General features: G+C 46.5%; 1 protein-coding gene across 1 annotated transcript in view; it reads left to right on the forward strand.

Moving 5' to 3' along the window:
* Positions 1-19,411, forward strand: part of LOC144769716 (uncharacterized) — a 105,378-nt gene that overhangs the window by 69,416 nt on the left and 16,551 nt on the right. The window lies entirely within an intron of this gene.

Below are 19,411 nucleotides of genomic sequence, written 5' to 3' on the forward strand. Positions count from 1 at the left end.
GACAACAACCCCAATCCAACAGAAACACCAGACACAACCACCAATCAGTGTAGACATGTACCAACCACTAGCAGACCACATAAGGTCCCAGCTACCCCAGACAAGGCCTGCTGGCCAGGGAGTTGGAAGCTGCTTCTCCTGTTCAGAATCTTCTAGGAGACAGACAGGCTCAATCCACACTTTGGACTTCAGCAGGTAAGGGCCTCACTAACTTGAAATCTAACAAAACAGTTTAAACAGCTCTCAGAAGCACCCTCTGATGTAGAAAAAATCCCTGTTGCTGGGGTGGGGCAGGGGGGCTGATTTCACTGGCTTGTGAACACAAAATGGTGGCTGGGAGTGCACTACTCTAACATACAGGTCTAAGCACAGAGCAAAGGAGAAATTTGGATGGAAAACAGAATTGTCACCAAGGAAGGAGAGGGACACACTACAGAGGTTGGACTGCAAATCCCACAATTCAACACACCAAATGGAGGCAATCATGGGCAGGGAAAACCACAAATTTAAAACACAACACAGGTGATAAAATATGCAATTACAGGCAGGCTAAAACTACAATTTTTAACTGTAACCACCACAGGCATAGACAGTAAACGCAGAAAGCAAAAATAGTTTTTTAAACAACTTTTTGTCTTGGGAACAAAGTGGGCCTATTGTTCAGTTCTGAAGTTTCTATTGGCTACTTTTGTGGGAGAACTCTGAATATTAGGCAATTGTCGAATAAAATAGTGTGGGTGGTGTAAGGTGTTCACATTTTGAGAAGGAGGTAGGTAGCATTACCAGGGCTTTAAGTGGGATGAAATAACTGAGGGGGGGTTTCTGTTGATGACATACCTCCACCTAGAATGGCTGTAGCAGGAGTTGGAGCAATTGCTGGCCGTCAAAGAAGGACAGAGATTACACAAAATTATTTTTAGGTAAGAAAAGCCAAACTACAGACTCATGTTTACAATTGTTGCTTTAATCCACAACAGACAAACCATAGTGCATTGTGTAAAAATCATAAATTTCAAATGAGGGAAATGAAAATAGCCATACGTGGAACATAAAGACAGCTTCCACAATGCAGTTATGCAGAATAAGTTGCTATTTCAAATGTTATTTCTTGCGCTGGCGGCTTGAAGCAGGTTGCTCCTGTGATTTCATTGCTTCTTGTTCTGGTCCTGTACTAGCACGCCTTCCACTTCTGCGTTGTGTCACTTGGGTTGTTGGAGTGGGGTTCCTACTGCTCCTACTGGAGGTGTCCTCACTATCATCTGAGCCAAGGAGAGCGCTTGCCCTAGAGTTTGATGTTTGCATGATTTCTAACACAGAGGTCATTTTGTCCAAACTCTTAGCCATTTCACGTGTGCAGTCGCTCATTTCACGCTGCATGTTAATGCTGCGCCTGGTGAAATTGCTAGTGACAGCACAAAGCCTGTTAATTGCCTTTGTGTAACTAAGCATCCTCACATGTGCTGTCTGTGCAGCCCTGTTGCGAGCACTTTCTGTTTGCGCGAGGGTCAGGCAGAGTTTTTCAATTGATGCAGCCATGACTTCTTGATTTTTATTTGATTTCAATAGCTGCCTATTGATTGACCTGAGGGCCTTGTGTTGCAGGCGCTGTACATGAAGCATATCCTGCTCAAGGCCAGCAAAAACAGTGCCTCCTTCAATTGGCCCACTGCTGCTCCTACATGTCTCCAACCGGAATGACCGTGGTCTCCTTGGTATTTGTGGTTGGTCTTGTGAGTCTTGAGGGAACAGTGTGTCAGTCTCACTGGGTACTGTACCTCCATCTACAATATCATCATCTTCCATTGCTGGCAGAGGAGCAACATGTCTGCGCTTTCTGTGTATATTTTGATTGAGGGCAGTGGCATCAGTGCCTCCTTCTTCTGTATCAGTGGTAACATGTGGAGGTGAATTATCCAACTCACTTTCTGCCCTGAATTCCCTTGATTGTTCTGTGTATGTAGAGTGTGATAAATGAGTTTGTGTTTCTAACAAATAAATTGTTTTCATTGATGACAATAACTTGTACTACACTGTTTTTATATCCTTCATTATTAATTGTAACCAACTCATGTGTTTCTATGATGATAAGTGTGACAATCATTATTGCACTACAACTCCCATCATGCATTGCTTGCTACAGGTTTAACAATCTCACTAGATTACTACCTTTCTCAAACTGAGTATAAGCACAGGACACACACACATTCATTACACACATTCTATGGACTTCTTTGCAAGCATCTTACCTTGTGTAGTTGCTGTAGGGTCAGAGCTATCAATGTTAGCCACTCCACTCACACTCTCTGGAAGCAGGGTGGATTAAATTAATTCCTCATGGGGTGTCGGTTGGTCTGCAGATGAAGTACCACCACCTGTTTTATTCGCATCTTTAATCCTTTCTGGAAGCCTCTCTTTGGATCTTAGTCGCATGTCATACCATCTCTTCTTTATTTCATCGGTGGAACAAGTGGTACTTTTTAGAATTTACTTTTTCCTGGATCTCCAACCAGATTTTCCATTTCCTAGATTCAGGAACTTTTAGTGCTTTCTTGCCAAATAGAACCTCATGGTTGCAAACCATTTCTTCAATGAGGATTTCTTGCTCCTTTTCAGATAATTTTTGCTTCCTTTTCCTCTTTTCAGCTGACATTTCCTCCTGTGCCTTTTGGGACTCTATTGCTCTCCAAACAGGTCTGCTCTGCCTCACTACAGTCTTCCAACTGCCACTGGGTGTGGCTCAGGCAAGCAGGTGCAAGCAATCAATGAAACTTCCTGGTTGTGATGTCATCAGGCTGTTCCTGCATTGCATTTTCCAGTTTTTGCGATTTCTTAATTTTCAAAATTCGCTAATTAAGGAATCGTAGAAAATTCGCAAATTTTTCTGCGATTTTTAAGAAATCGCTACTTTATCGCAAAAATGTACATACATCCCATTTTGCGATTCCGAAATTGTGATTCTCAAAAAATCGCAATTAAGGACTCGCAAAAGAGATTGTTGATACATCTGCCCCTCTGCCCGTAGTACTAGTGTTGTGCCGCTCTTGCGCCCTCTATGCACCAGCCGCCAATGCTGCTTGGAAAAGGCAGTGTGGCTTTCCCGAGCGTTTAACTATTTCTTGTTCCATGCCATTGCACGCATTCTGCAAGGCATGCCGTGGCGTGGCTTAGACAATGAGGGGGTGCCCTCAAAAACAAGAAACCTTGGGGTGCCCCCACTCTGCAGGGGCTGTGTGAGCCTCTGTTACACCTCTTTGTGTGTGTGTGTGTGTGTGTGTGTGTGTGTACATGTATGGGTGTGTGTGAGCACGCACGTGCGCCTCTATGCTGGCACAAACATACGGTGTATATGCAATATTGCACAGGCGGGAGCTTGAGGGCGAGGTTGCGTATAATAAGAGTGTGTGGTGGTATGCAGCAGCTGTCCGTGCAGGTTGAGGGAATTTCAAAGGATGATGCCGTGGGAAAATTAAAGAAATAATACATTTTAACTCAGCATCGTCTGTCAAAATACCCCCCACCCGGCCCCACCACCCCACCGCCCCACTGCCCCACTGCTGTTACCTGCACGGACAACGGCTGGTGGTATGCCTCTGATACTGCAATACAGTGCAGATTGCCTTTTATTGTTTATGGTACTTCAACTGAAAGCGGAAAAAGGGTTTCATCTGAGTAATGAAAAAGAGTGAAAACTTTGGAAACATGTGGGACAATTCTACTCACAAAAATCCTAGAAATACATGTAACTGGGACCAATAGGAATTGAAACCCTGTAAGGTAATATATAGAATAACAATACAAATTTGCATTGCGTTAAAAAGTAGCAACTCGCTGTAAACAAGCTATTCTTCTGCCTCTCAAGCCCTATTGCCTGCCGTCCCCCACCCATTATCACTGATGTCACTAGGCCTGGGTTAATGCCAGCTGAAGAGAACTCTGACCAAAGTCATCTTTGATAGGTACTATGAACGGCAAATGAATAAAGAAACTTTGTGAAGCACTGTGTCGCCCAGTGCGCTGCCATTCATGACTGTAAGGAGAAACGCTGGAAAGCATGAATATGAAATGCTTTTATCTGTGTTTGTAAGTTTTTTAAATATTTGCCCAGTTTTTAGTTGTTGAAAAAGCATCGTTTGCACTTCTTATGACCCATAAGTCAGAGTTGGTCAGCCATTTTGTTTGACACTCTAGTTTTTTGGAGGGGGGCCATAAATGAGCAGCATGACGTGACCATGCAGCTTAGTCCCAGGAAAAATGCCTGCGCTACGATATTCCAGCCAATACCTCCTTGCACTGGACCTAAATGGTACCGGACTGTGTTATGTCAAAGCCAGATTTTGGATTTAATAGGATGAAAATGACCCACTTGTATGCTGTCTCTTACCCATAAAGCAGCTCAGAATACTCAGTGCAAGAATTCTGAGTCAGGCCATCATCTGACATCTCAGGATTATGTTTTCAAATGTTCTTTATTAAATGCCAGGTAGTTGACTAAACCTGAAATTGAGTTTGTACATTTTTTAAGATTCTCATGGTTTGGCATAATTTGCATCATCGAAACATGGGCAGATAAGACATCAGGGCCCAGACCTGGTCCAAGCAATACCACCGGGGTACACAAAAAAGTAGGCATATAAAGGGAGGGATCATTGGTACCCGTGATCAGTTTGTCAAAAGGTACCTACCAGGTTCAGATAACTTAATTTGTGAAAATGTCTCCTTCCAAATTAAATTAACAAAACATTACTCATTCAGCACACTTTCTATCAAACTTGAGTCCACTGATAGAGCACAGTATTAACATGTCAAATTTCTCAGTGCTGAGTGATTTTAAATTCCATTTAGAGAAGATGGAGGATAATGATACTAAGGATAATAAACATCTTTATTGATTGGTTAAAAAAAACATTTACAATTTACAACTTGACAAGGATTAATAGAAATGACTATGATAAAAGCTTTTAAAACAATTAATTTAAAATAATTTAAAATTCGGGAGCCAATAAGATCTGATAATGTTCTGGTACAGTACATAAATCTGGGTTTCTTGTAGTCTCTGATTTGTATGTATGTATAAACTATTTTGTAGCGCGCTCCGTTACTTGAGAGTATCCTGGCGCGAGGGGAAAGGCGGGAAACAGAACCGCAGAGAAAACAACTTATATTAAACTCTTGAATAGGTGTGTTTTTACATTTTTCTTAAATAGCGCCACAGTTTGGGAGGAACGCAGATAAAGAGGTAGAGCGTTCCACGCCCTGGCCACAATCACAGAGATTGACTGGCCACCAAGTCTGGCACATTTGAAACGGGGAAGGTACAGTTTCAGCTGCGTGGATGATCTAAGAGTTGGCACATAACAAATAAATCTCTTTCTCAGATAAACGGGGCCTTGGTCGTGAATGGCTCTAAACGCCAGCACCAGAGATTTAAACAAAATGCGCTGCGCAACCGGGAGCCAATGAATGGTGCTCATCTCAGCACGTACGCTCCTCCATCTGGGGATGTTAAAAATCAGACGGACGGCCGCGTACTGGATGATTTGCAGGCGCTTCACCAGGTAGGCCGGAATACCGCTGAACAAAGCATTCGCGTAGTCCAGCCTTGCCAGTATAAGAGCTCGGGCAACCGTCTCCTTAGCTTCATTAGGGAGCAGAGGGAAAAACTTGCGGAGCATTTTCAGTGTGGCAAAGCAGGTGCCTGTCAGTTTTTTTATATGCTCCTCAAATCTGAGGTCCTCTGCAAACCAGATGCCCAGGTTTTTAGCCGGTCTTCCCATCTCTTTCGGACTAGGGATGTTAGGGGGCCACAGTGTATTCTTAAACAGAGGGGGGAAGGAACCGTAAAAAAGCACCTCCGACTTGTCCTCATTGCACTTCAGCTGGGCCTGAGTCAGCCAGCGAAATACAGAGGACAGACACCGATGAACTACTGATGTATCCAATTGATCATCAGGCCAGGTGAACAGCAGTTGGGTATCGTCCGCATACCCAATTATCTTAGCCCCACACTGTTCCGCTAGATAGACCAGGGGGGTGATGTAAATATTGAACAGTAAGGGGCTAAGAGTGGAGCCCTGGGGGACCCCCGTGAGAAGTGGTTTAGAATTCGAAACATGGGGGGGCATCCAAACCTGCTGGGACCTGTCGGAGAGAAACGAAGACAGCCAGGACAGCACCGTTCCCCCAATGCCAATAGAGGACAGCCTAGCGAGAAGGAGTTCGTAGGGGACGGTATCGAACGCGGCAGAGAGGTCCAATAAAATTAGGACCGCTCTACCGCCTCCGTCCAAACAGTCCCGAATCGCCTCAGTCATCTCCACTAGCGCTGTCTCAGTGCTATAAGTAGCTCTGAAACCCGATTGGGCAGAATGGAGGGCATTGGAAGATTCAACAAAATTCTCCAATTGTTGAAGCACCACCTTCTCACAAACTTTCGTAAGTGCTGGTAAAAGAGATATTGGACGATAGTTCCCAGGAACCGTAGCGTCCAGTCCTGGTTTCTTCAAAAGCGGCAGAAGTTTGGCTTGTTTCCACCCAAGCGGCACCTCCCCTGAAGCCAAGGAGAGGTTCACTATCTGAGTGATCTCAGAACAAACCAAATCCGCCACCTCCGAAAGCACCCGGGCCGGGCACGGGTCAGCGGGAGAGCCCGATTTCAGAGATTGCAAGAGGGGCAAAATATCACCCTCAGTAACTTGGCCAAAGTTCAGAAGCTGTTGTCCAGAATAGGGACAAAGTATGGGACACATGTCAGTCACTACACAGTCAGCAGACATAGCCACCATAAGGTCCTGCTGGATCCTCGCTATTTTACTGATAAAAAAGGTGGACAAGTCCTCACACCATTGCGCAGAGGACGGAAGGGCAACTGCATCAGCTACCGGCGCAACAAAGCTCTTAACAATAGCAAAGATCTCTCTGCTATTGTTATCTGCTTTTGCAATACGCCCTGCGTAGTAGTTCCCCTTTGCTCCCTTGATGGCTGCATAATAACTTTTCTGTGCTAAACGTAGAGCAGCTTTAGCCTCTGGGCTATAGCTGCATCTCCACGCACGTTCTAATTTTTTACAGCCAAGTTTCATCACCCTCAGTTCAGGAGAGAACCATGGTTGGGAGGGAGAGTGTCGTACCCTAGACACAGTTGTACGTTTGATAGAAGCAGAGGCCGCCTGCCGCACCCACTCGCTAAATTCGCCGACGGCCTTGTCCAGAAGCATCGTAATTTTCGGGCGAGCTCTGGACAGGGCCTGTCTGAACACGGGCAAGTTGATCTTTTGGGCGTGATAGATAGTGGGCGTGGGACCAGGTTCCTCCGATACCCATTCAAACCTGACCAGGTCATGGTCAGACCAAGTTGTTTTTTCCACTGACACAGATTGAATCGGGAAATTGGAGCAGACCAAATCAAGCAGATGACCACCCTCATGAGTTGGGACAGTAACCCATTGACTGAGCTGCGCCAGGGCAAGAATTTCGCCGAGCCTGCGGGCATCCGGTGAGTCAGGGGTATCTACATGAATATTAAGGTCGCCAACCAAAAGGAACCTAGGGAAGCTTAAGGCCCGCGGCACTATATATTCTTCTAAGGAGTCAAGGAAATGATTTGCCTGGCCAGGGGGCCTATAGATCACGGAACCACCTAAGGTGAAGTGCGGGGATAATTTTATAGCAAAGTGAAGAACCTCGCCATCAACACCCGCAATCGGAGGCTCAGCAACAAAGGACCACCCCTCCCTGTAAATGGCAGCCAGTCCACCCCCTCTCCCCTGGGATCTGTCTACCCTCGCAATCTTAAAGCCTCTGGGGACAGCAAGTTCCACACTCGGAGCGGAGGTGCTGGTCATCCACGTCTCCGTGACGAACAGCACATCCAGCTGGCCATCCACCAGAAGATCGAAGATATCCGCAGCATGTTTAACCATCGATCTAGCATTAATCAGTCCCGCCCTAATGGTAGCAACACCGGCGTTCCTGACCAAGCGTGGGGGTAAGACAGGTTGGGGGAGGAAGCCACAGCTAGGGCACTCAACCCAAGGTCCACCAAGATCAACACGTCGACATGGCAGTCCTACACAGGGGGGGGGCAAGCTTCACAAGATCGTGGCGAGAATACATACGTTTCTCTGGATTTGCCATCCCTGCAGGAAGTCGGGCAGAATGGCTGGCCCTGGGCCCGTCCGGGGCACGGACGGGCACAGACGGGCCCTCCTTAGGCGCTCCTTCGGCGCGAAGACGGCGTGCCCGCTGCGCGCGGCCGCTGCGCGCCCTATGAGGAACCATTATTTAACCCCCAAGCCCCTCCCCGAGCTGGACCGCTACCTCCCGACCAGCCAGGGACCGGACCTCACTCAAAATGGCGCCGCCCGACCTGGCCCTCCACAACAATCGGCACAGAGCAGCCGCGGTGGAACGGGGCGCAGGGGAACCGGGACAGCAGCACAAAGGTTAAAAACGGGTCCAAATTGTTAAAAATACATACATCAGAATTTTCTAATCAATTAGATGTAAAAGTGCAAATTCGGTTTTTAAAAGCGCTAAAAGATGAATGCAGGAAAGCGAGTAGGCAGAAGAGTAAACTCGCAGTCTGCCTTTCTTTCCCCAGCGGAATCTCACAGTGCTGCCACCACTATGATCAGCCACGAGGGTCAGGGAAGCACCAAATCTATTTAACCCCCAAGCCCCTCCCCGAGCTGGACCGCTACCTCCCGACCAGCCAGGGACCGGACCTCACTCAAAATGGCGCCGCCCGACCTGGCCCTCCACAACAATCGGCACAGAGCAGCCGCGGTGGAACGGGGCGCAGGGGAACCGGGACAACAGCACAAAGGTTAAAAACGGGTCCAAATTGTTAAAAATACATACATCAGAATTTTCTAATCAATTAGATGTAAAAGTGCAAATTCGGTTTTTAAAAGCGCTAAAAGATGAATGCAGGAAAGCGAGTAGGCAGAAGAGTAAACTCGCAGTCTGCCTTTCTTTCCCCAGCGGAATCTCACAGTGCTGCCACCACTATGATCAGCCACGAGGGTCAGGGAAGCACCAAATCTATTTAACCCCCAAGCCCCTCCCCGAGCTGGACCGCTACCTCCCGACCAGCCAGGGACCGGACCTCACTCAAAATGGCGCCGCCCGACCTGGCCCTCCACAACAATCGGCACAGAGCAGCCGCGGTGGAACGGGGCGCAGGGGAACCGGGACAACAGCACAAAGGTTAAAAACGGGTCCAAATTGTTAAAAATACATACATCAGAATTTTCTAATCAATTAGATGTAAAAGTGCAAATTCGGTTTTTAAAAGCGCTAAAAGATGAATGCAGGAAAGCGAGTAGGCAGAAGAGTGAACTCGCAGTCTGCCTTTCTTTCCCCAGCGGAATCTCACAGTGCTGCCACCACTATGATCAGCCACGAGGGTCAGGGAAGCACCAAATCTATTTAACCCCCAAGCCCCTCCCCGAGCTGGACCGCTACCTCCCGACCAGCCAGGGACCGGACCTCACTCAAAATGGCGCCGCCCGACCTGGCCCTCCACAACAATCGGCACAGAGCAGCCGCGGTGGAACGGGGCGCAGGGGAACCGGGACAACAGCACAAAGGTTAAAAACGGGTCCAAATTGTTAAAAATACATACATCAGAATTTTCTAATCAATTAGATGTAAAAGTGCAAATTCGGTTTTTAAAAGCGCTAAAAGATGAATGCAGGAAAGCGAGTAGGCAGAAGAGTAAACTCGCAGTCTGCCTTTCTTTCCCCAGCGGAATCTCACAGTGCTGCCACCACTATGATGGACGTTGTGTCTCTTAACTTAACCGCTCTACTATGGTGGTGGGGCTTTCGGTTGGTGAGTGGCTTCAAGGAGTTTTAACACTTTATGGACAAATTTCGAAAGGCCAATGTTTAGCTTGGTGTTGTCAGGGTCGAGAGCGGCCATTATTGCTTGGCGGCAAGATCGGACTCCCAGCATAATACATTGGCCTCGCAAAAGTGACCGTCTGGCTATGAGCAGTGCAGGGCATGCACAGACGATTTGTTCCATTGATTCTGAATGGTAGCCACACAATCTGCATTCCGTGCTACTACACGGCTGCCGCCATTTCGGAAGGTTCTTCAGAAAGGGCCATTCTCCCATCCTCAGGGCTAAAAACTTGCGTTTCCAATAAAGTGCGTATGTGCTTGACAAATAGAGCGGCTGAGCAAACACTTTCAAATTGGCAATTACAGCCCTTGCGTGCCTCCTCTTTGAGAGTATCGCCCTGTCCGAGTGAAAGGACAACAATCTAACGGATTTTTTGATGGCGGACTTTAGCACAGGAAGAGATGGATTAATATCCCAGAGATCTTTTGCGCCTAGTAACTGTAGGCTGTAGTCCAGGAGCTGCCGATGCTTGTGGCTGGTCTGTTTTTGCTGAATTTCCTGCCAAAGTCGGGCCTCCAAGAAACCCTCCTGTGCGTGGCGCAGTCTATGACAAAGCTTAATGAATGCACCTGCCTCCAATCCATGCTGATCTTGGAGACCCAGTTCAAGTCTCCCTTGGACTGGCGAGGCAGATTTTGGCAACCCAAAGGCTCTTTTAAAAATGTTTGTTGTTAACTTGTTTATTAATATACTAGTTGTGCCTTTGGTGATCTCATGGCCATACGTTAGGGAGGTGATTACTTTGGCTTTCATTACTTTCAGCATGGGTGTTAAGCTGGGACCTAGTAGCTGTTTTGCCAACTTTGCAGCAACCACGTCTAACGACAGAGCTTTGATTTTCAATGCTTCTTTGTGCTTGATAAAGGAGCCTCTTCTATCCAGAAAGATGCCCAGATATTTGTAACAGGGAGTTGAATCTAACTTTGTTTTGTTGAAATACCACCTTTCTGTTGACCTTTTTTGCTTCCCAAAGGAGATAGTTTTTGTTTTTGACAAATTAAGCTCTATTTATTTAGTGTGTCTTATATAGTGCACGGCTACCCCAACGGGGTGTCCCGGCACTTCTGAGAGTGTAAATGAATCTTACTCCTGAGGGACTCAGCAAAAGAGGAGTGTTTTAAGTGCCTTACAGAAGGGGAGCTCGTCGGGGATCATCCTGATGGAAAGAGGAAGTTTATTCCAGTGAGAGGCGGCACAGACCTGGAAGGTTTTCCCTCCAGAGCGAGTTTTGTTGAATCTAGGAGTGATAAGAAGATTTTTGGTTTCAGAACGAAGAGATCTCATATTTTTGTAGGGGTGCAGACAGGATGACAAATAAGCAGAGCCTTGTCCTTTCATAGCCCTGTGAGCCAATGTGAGGGCTTTGAATTCAACTCTCTTCTGTATTGGCAACCAATGAAGCGAGCGCCGGTGAAAGGAAATACGCTCTCTTACGGAAAGGCCACATACTAATCTGACCGCTGAGTTTTGAACTGTCTGTAATCGATGGCATAGCGCTGCGGACAAACCGGTGTACAGACCGTTGGCATAATCCAAGTGAGAGGTAATCAGCGCTTGGACTATAGCTCTCCTGGTGTTATTAGGGAGGAAGTTGATGAATTTTTTTACCATCCTAATTTTGGAGAAGCAAGCCGCAGATACTGTCTGTACTTGGTTATGAAAAGAGAGGTTGGGGTCCCATCTGACACCCAGGTTTTTTACGGATTCCTTAGGTGAAGGGGGGGAACTCAAATCAAGTGGCTACTAAAGGTTGGGGTCCAGGGGGGAAGGCTGATGGAAAAAAATGACCTCGGTTTTCCCTGCGTTGAGACGGAGGCAGTTGTTGTCCATCCAAAGTGATATTTTACGCAGGCAGTCTTTTAAAGGATCGAAGGTGGAATGGGAGAGTTTGTCATAGGCGAACAAAAGTTGGATATCGTCCGCGTATGAAGTGGCTTTGATTCCGGACTGGGCGACCATCTCGGCAAGCGGGGAAAAATAAACATTAAAAAGAAGGGGGCTCAAGGAGGAGCCCTGAGGGACTCCCCACTTAAGCGGCCGGCTGTTGGACGTGTACGGGGGGGTGAAGACCGCCTGAGTCCTATTGGACAGAAAAGAAGATAGCCACTTCAAGGCCTGGCCTTGAATACCCTTGGAGTGGAGTCAATCCAGCAGGACAGAGTGAGAGAAGGTGTCGAATGCTGCCGACAAGTCCAGCAGCACCAACACCGCCTTTGAACCTCCATCGAGTTTCCAGCGAACAGCATCGGCCATCTCAATCAGAGCTGATTCCGTACTGTAGCCATGTCTGAATGCATGTTGTGAGTCGTGGAAGGACCCGTAGGATTCCAGGAAGTTTGCAAGTTGTTTTTGTACTAGTTTTTCCAATACCTTGGCTGGAGCCGGCAGCAGAGATATGGGTCTATAGTTAGCCGAATCGTTGGGATCAGCATTAGCTTTTTTAAGGATTGGAACTAGTCGTGCATGCTTCCACGAGTCTGGAAAGATGCCAGTCTGGAGAGAATCATTCCAAATGCTGTTCAAGATAGGATTCAGAAGAGGGGCCAAGGCTTTATATTGTTTTGCCGGCCATGGATCGGTCGGCGAACCCGATCTGCATTTAGACAATTCTGCCAGAGAAAGATCAAGGGAGATTTCCTCAAAGTTGGTAAGGATCTTGGAAGGTGCTGAGTTGGGGGTAGTGATCAATGTGGACTTATAGAAGGGGTCAGGGTGATTTTTACTGGGAAAGGAATCATGGATGGTGACAATTTTGTCCTCAAAATAGTCGGATAAATGATTGCAAAGGGATTGAGAGACAGGAGACTGACGTTTGAGGGCCAAAGGATCGGTAAATGATCTTACCGTCTGAAAAATCTCTCTTGCAGAACCATGAGCTTTGCTAATTTTTTCCTCAAGGTGAGTTCTTTTATGATCTATGATCTTTTTCCTGTACCTTTTGAGTGCTAGTTTATATTCTATTTTGCTATCGGGAGAATATGAGAGTCTCCAGCGCCTTTCCAAAAGTTTACAGGCCGACTTACATTTACGTAGTTCCTCGGAGAACCACGGTGCAGAGCGGGCAGAACGAAAGGTTTTAATTGGCCTGATGGGAGCAATTAAGTCGATAGCAGATGAAATCCAACTATTAAAATTGTTCAGCCTGGAGTCTAGGTCGATGGCCTCCCTCGGGGCTGTGGTGCCCAACTGAGCTCCAAGGCTGTCTGGAGAGATATTGCTCCAGTTACGCCCGAGGGTTTTGGCCTGAACACAAGGTCGTTTTTGATGGGATAAACAGAGAGAAAACGGAATAAAGAAATGGTCGGACCAGTCACTGGGTACGATTGACCAATGATCACGTCAGGCAGATTAGAACAAATCAGATCGAGAGTATGTCCCACCTTGTGAGTGGGGCAACGGATCCATTGTTTTAGACCACCGTCAAGAAGTGTGGAAAGGAAATTGGAACTGGTCAGATCCGAGGCATCCTCCGCATGGAGGTTAAAGTCTCCAAGTAGGGTGAAATTTGCGTAGCGCGAGCTGGCCTGAAGAATGTAGTCTAAAAAGTCCGGCAGGGAAGAAGTCTTGGACTTGGGAGGTCGGTAGACTAGCAGGCCTGAAAGGGTGATATTAGCCAGAAAATGAATAGAAAAAGGGAGGGCCTCAATAGAGTCAATTTGAGTGTAGGGAAATGAGGAAATGTTCCATGCTGATCTATAGATTATGGCAATGCCACCGCCGTGGGTCCTACTGTTCCTGTTCTCGCAGTAAATGTTGTATTCTACAGGGATGGCTAGGGCTAGGGCAGGGTTGGAATCTTCCCCAAGCCAAGTTTACGTTAGGAAGAGAATGTCCCAGTCTGATAGGGATAATGCTATGTCAAGAGAATGTTTTACCAAAGAGCGACAGTTAATGAGGCCTGCTTTAATGCTGACATTTTTATTAAAGCTCTAGATGGTTTCTTTTTGTATAGGGTAGCAATTCATCCAGTAGTCTCTGGAGACCCACTTTTGTGTGGCTTAAAAGCACCAGATCATCGGCGTAAAGCAAGTTGGTGATGCGAGTCCCATTGAGTTGAGGAGGGTGGCAGTTTAAGCTGTCAAGAACCGGAGAGAGCTCAGATATAAACAAGTTGAAGAGAAGTGGGGCCAATACACACCCTTGTTTGACTCCGGTTTAAGTTTGGATCTTCCTGGAGATATGGCAGCCTTACCCTAGCTTGATTCTTATCCACGTTTCCATGTGGAGTTGAATTATTGCCTGAAGAAGAGGCTGTGGAATGCCCCACAATTTTAATTTCTGCCATAACAGGCCCCTGGGCACACAATCAAAAGCTGCTTTGAAGTCTACAAAGCAGCAGTGCAGCTGAGTATGTTGGCAGGTCGCTTTTTCCATCAAGACGGTTAGCGGTATTAGCCACAAGGCCCGTCTGGTGAAAAGGAAGGCGTGCAGTTGATTCGGTCCAAGCCTGTAGCTCCTCCAATAGAATGTTTGCAAAGTACTTAGACTCCACATCAAGAAGCGCTACCATTCGGTAATTTTTTGGCTCATTTCTCTTCCCGCCTTTGTATATTGGGTGGATGACTGCACCTCGCCAGGATTCTGGGACCGTGTTGTTTAGACTGCAGTAGAGAAATAAAGGAGTCAGGTATTCTGACCATAGGCTAATGTCAGATTTGAACAGAGCTTGAGGGAGGCCGTTCGGGCCTGGGGCTCCGTCGGCTCTGGCTTTCCTTATGAAGCTTGAGATCTTATTTTTTAAGGCATCCAGCGACACCGTGGGCTCTAGTGAAGTATCACTCCATTTTATTGGTTCTTTATATGTCTGATCTTCAGGTGGAATGACTATGGGCAAAGCCCGCCTTGAACTCTCCAGTCCCAGAAGAAATCTCGTGGGGTTGACAGGGCCGTCAGTGTCGGTGCAGGTTTCGTTTATATTTGTGTCTCTGAAATGAAGAGATAAAAAATTACACCAAACTGCTTCGCTGATGTTTGCGTTGCCATGTCCACCTGCACTTTGTTTACTCCTATTTACGAGAGACCAGAATTGCTTCGGATTAGGATTTTTACTTTCATGGATGAGCTTCAGCCAGAATTGATCCGAGGCCGCTCGTTTTTCCTTTTGTATGGCGATTCTGAAGGCAGCTTGAGCTTGCTTATTGTTGTTGAAATAAGTTTTATTGCTGGGGATCTTTCTTGATTGGCGGAGTGCTCGATTCCTCTCGGTTCTTAATTTCCTTGTGGCTTTTGAGATGTGGAATTGAGAAATTTGATTTCTCTTGCCCCTCTTTGTTGGAAGCTCATTGAGAAGGAGGTTTGTAAGAGAGGTCCAGCCACTGACAACATGAGGATTTAGCTCTAAAGAATTTTGTAATAAGGCTCTGCTTTTTGCCGTCAGGGATGTGGCTGAGGGTCTGACCACTTTATCCGCTTTAAGTCCTCTGTGTGGCTGCCTAAATGGGAGTGGGCTAGTTTTTGGTGATATGGGATGCTGGTGGAAAGAGTTATGATAATGATACTACCTTTTTAGCAGAAACTATGAGAAGTTTAGGGTTGCATCAAATGGTTGAGGGCGCCACACACTGCAGGGAATACACTGGATGCCAATGCCAATGATACACAAATTGTGGTTACAATATCCAACAATCATGAAGAGGCTGCACATAAGTTTAGTTCATGCATGTCCCAGATAGAACAATGGTTGATACCACAATGCAGGAAAGTTGAGGTTCTTCTTTTTGGTAAAGGCAAGTGTTTTTTGTCACCAAGGTGGTGGCCACAGGACATGGGGGTCCCACCTACACCAGAAAGGAAAGGAAGTAATTTAGGAATCTTCTTTGATGATACACTTTACTATGTAAACCAGGTCAACACCCTCGTCTCATCAGTGCAGAAACGACCAAGCTTTAGAAAGAGTGGCTTCAGAGTCCACCTCTGAACCCTAGCTAGAGAAACAGAAACCGGATATCTAAGTCTGACTGCAAGCGGTATACCAGTGATCAAATTACCATGTGGTCTGCAAGCAAAATACAATTGAATTGAATACTTGCTGTGCTCTCACAAACTTTTATCCTTCCTAGATCATTACAATGAGTACAATTGGGTCAGGTAGAAAAAGCATTTACCATTACATGCAAAACATAATTTAGTATATATTGGGAGTGATATAAGATTGCCGTATTAATATAAGTTATACAAAGACAACTTCATATATATAACAATTTATGTTGTGTACATGACATCCAATTCACAATGTCATTTCCTGCCACAAACAAATGTTTCTGGGAAAGCAGCTGTTGTTTTATGTCTGCTTGGGATCAACACAAGGATTCCTGGTAGCTGTAACTGCCTATACCTCTGTGTAATTGTCTGTCAAGATGACATACCATTAGGCAGTGGTTGTCCCCAGGATGAGGATGATCAGGTTGCAGTTTGCCTTGTGCATCTGTGAACATTCACGAACTCCTCTCCAACCTTTTTGATCCTCAAAATGGACAGAAATGTGCTCTTCTAAATGTCTCTCATGGTGGGAAAGTAAACCCCACATACCCACACTTGAAAAGATGTCGTAGAAGTAGCTTCTCAACCAGAAACATATTTTGCCTGTAGATTTTAAAAAAACTAGCAAAAAAGTGCAATTCCATATTGTGGCTAGCTGTTGCCAGTGCACAATTGCACTGTTCATTCATATCCCTTTTGGTAAATGTTAATGACTGAAAATGCCACATGACTTTTTGCAGGAGTATGTCTGAAAATCTACACAGTGGCGTAGCTGGGGGGGGAGGGGGCACTGTTTTTGTGGGCGGCGGAGCTGAGCAAGTCATGTTTGTCAATTACCACCATCCCCCTGCCCTAGAGAACAAGTCATCCGCCATACCCCTCCCAAAACCCCTACCCTCCTGCGAAACAACTCATCCGTCAGCCACCCTGCTGCCCTTACCGGCACCAGACGGCAAACTTAGGGTCCGCCACGGGTGGTGGTAGGTGTAACTACACCACAGAATCTACAACTGTAGCTTTCCAGTCTTACTCTTTGAAAGATTTGTGGAGTGCAAATGTAGTTATTATTTGAATCTTTATTTCGCCCAATTGCAGCCAGATCTTCATAAAACACAGTTTAAAATAATTATCATACGTACAAGTAAAGTTAAAAAAACAGGCTATTTACAATAGCGCCAATAGTTTAAACAAGAGTAAATAAACATACTTAAAACGAGGCAGGGGTAGATCTTGCCCCACAATAGGTACAATCCAATGTATCCTATTATGAATTGCATATAAAAAGCAAATCTAGTCATGCGTGTCCTAAGGAAACATTAAAATAAAATAAACTTTAAACTACTTCATAACTGCCTCGTGCATATTAAAATGTGTCAAAATCATATGTATTGATCGTCAATTCTTTAAATTCATCTTAAGTGCATAATTACTCTGCACAGAACTTGTGTCTTAACCTCCAGGCGTTGTACAAGTATTTGGCCATAGCATACACATATAAATCAGTATTATCTGTTGTTAAAATCCTGAGGGCATTTACAAAGTTCCTCACCCCCAACCTTATGCACGGAGGGACCAACCAAGACTTCTTGATGCCAGCATACACTGGGCAGAAGATCATAAAGTCTGCAACTGTTGCAAGAAAGGAAGCACAAGTTGGACATTTTGGGTTCAGCCCTCCAACTGCTCCTGAACATGTTCTCAAGTAGAATTCTGTTGCTTCGAGTGGCTCAATTTTATCAACAAACTCCTCAAAAAGCAATGAGCATTTTACACCAATAAGGTTTCTGTCAACTGCCTAAAGGAGGCTTTAGATAACACCTTTTACTTTCAAATGCTCAATATCTGGTCCTCAGTTGTTCTACCATCCCCTTGCTACTTAGGGAGTGCCTATCTCGAAGCTCACTCATGTCAAGATTAATGAACCAGGTCTTGATAGATTTGAGCCAGTGTATCCATTCCCCTAAATCTAGGTCTTTAACCTTCTTGAGCGATACATGATACTAGACAAGAACTTTACTCGACCACAGCCTTATCCAATACAAAAGAGGTTTGAAGTTTGCAATACGTGAGATGTTTTGTTGCATCAAATATAATCTTAATAGAATAAAAAGGGCGTTTTGTGTAAGGCCAGTAAGAGGTCGAATGAGGCTATTCTCAAATGTTGCCAAATGAGATACACTGCTAAAACCCTAAAGCTCAGAATCATAAAGTGCTCTGCTAACTGCTTTTACACAATAGATCTCCAATGCTAGCGATAGGGGGCGATTGATGGCAGATTCTACTGCCCTCAATACAGTCCTAGCCCTATGTTGCAGAAGTGCTTTACTTTTCATGGTCTACACAGACCAAGAAAGAGTATTTGTCAGTCGATCCGCCAGGTAATCAAACTCCTTCACTCCCTCTAGAGCACGGGTACTCATAGTACGGCCCGCAGGCCTCTGGCGGCCCGGCAAGCCTTCCGGGGTGGCCCGCGGACCTTGAGACATCGTACCCGTGTTTTTAAAGTGTGTCTGCAGCAGCGTGAGAGACTCTGCTTCTCTGTGGGGGCAGGGCAATCCTAGAGATAGCCAGAGTAAAGCTGCAGGGGTCTAAGAAGAGGTGAAATACATCAGAGCCTCATTAACATGCAGATGGTCTTTTAAAGACCTGTGAAGTGTTCGGGTGCGGCTGTGAGTGTGTGTGCGCCTCGGCTGACACACAGGCAGGGTTAGATGAGAGGGAATGAGAGGGAGGGAGAGTGGGAGGGAGGGAAAGGGAGGGAGACAAAGAGGGAGTGAGAGGGAGGAAAAGAGATGGAGAGGGAGTGAGAGGAAGGAAAAGGGAGGGAATGGGAGTGAGAGGGAGGGAAAGGGAGGGAGACAGAGAGGGAGTGAGAGGGAGGAAAAGGGAGTGAGGGTGGGAAAGGGAGCGAGATGGAGTGGGAGTGAGAGGGAGGGAAAGAGGGAGACGGAGAGGGAGTGAGAGGGAGGAAAAGGGAGGGAAAGGGAGTCAGAGGGAGGGAAAGAGATTGAGAGGGAGTGAGAGGGAGGGAAAGGGAGGGAGACGGAGAGGGAGTGAGAGGGAGGGAAAGGTAGGGGGAGGGAGGGAAAGGGAGAGGGAGGGAAAGGGAGGGAAAGGGAGATAGAGAAAGGGAGAGGGAGTGAGAGTGAGAGGGAGGGAAAGGGAGGGAGACTGAAAGGGAGGGAGATGGAGGGAAAGGGAGGGAGAGGGAGAGAGAGGGAGGGAAAGGGAGTGAGAGGGAGTGAGAGGGAGGGAACGGGAATGAGAGGGATGGAAATGGAGGGAGACGGAGAGGGAGTGAGATGGAGAAAAAGGAGGGAAAGGGAGTGAGAGGGAGGGAAAGAGAGTGAGAGGGAGGGAAAGGGAGTGCGACGGAGAGGGAGTGAGAGGGAGGGAAAGAGAGGGAGGCAGAGAGGGAGTGAGAGGGAGGGAAAGGGAGGGAAAGGGAGGGAGACAGAGAGGGAATGAGAGGTAGGGAAAGGGAGGGAGAGGGAGGGAAAGGGAGAGAGAGGGAGGGAAATGG

Source organism: Lissotriton helveticus, chromosome 7, assembly GCF_964261635.1.
Source record: "Lissotriton helveticus chromosome 7, aLisHel1.1, whole genome shotgun sequence".
NCBI classification, from domain to species: domain Eukaryota; kingdom Metazoa; phylum Chordata; class Amphibia; order Caudata; family Salamandridae; genus Lissotriton; species Lissotriton helveticus.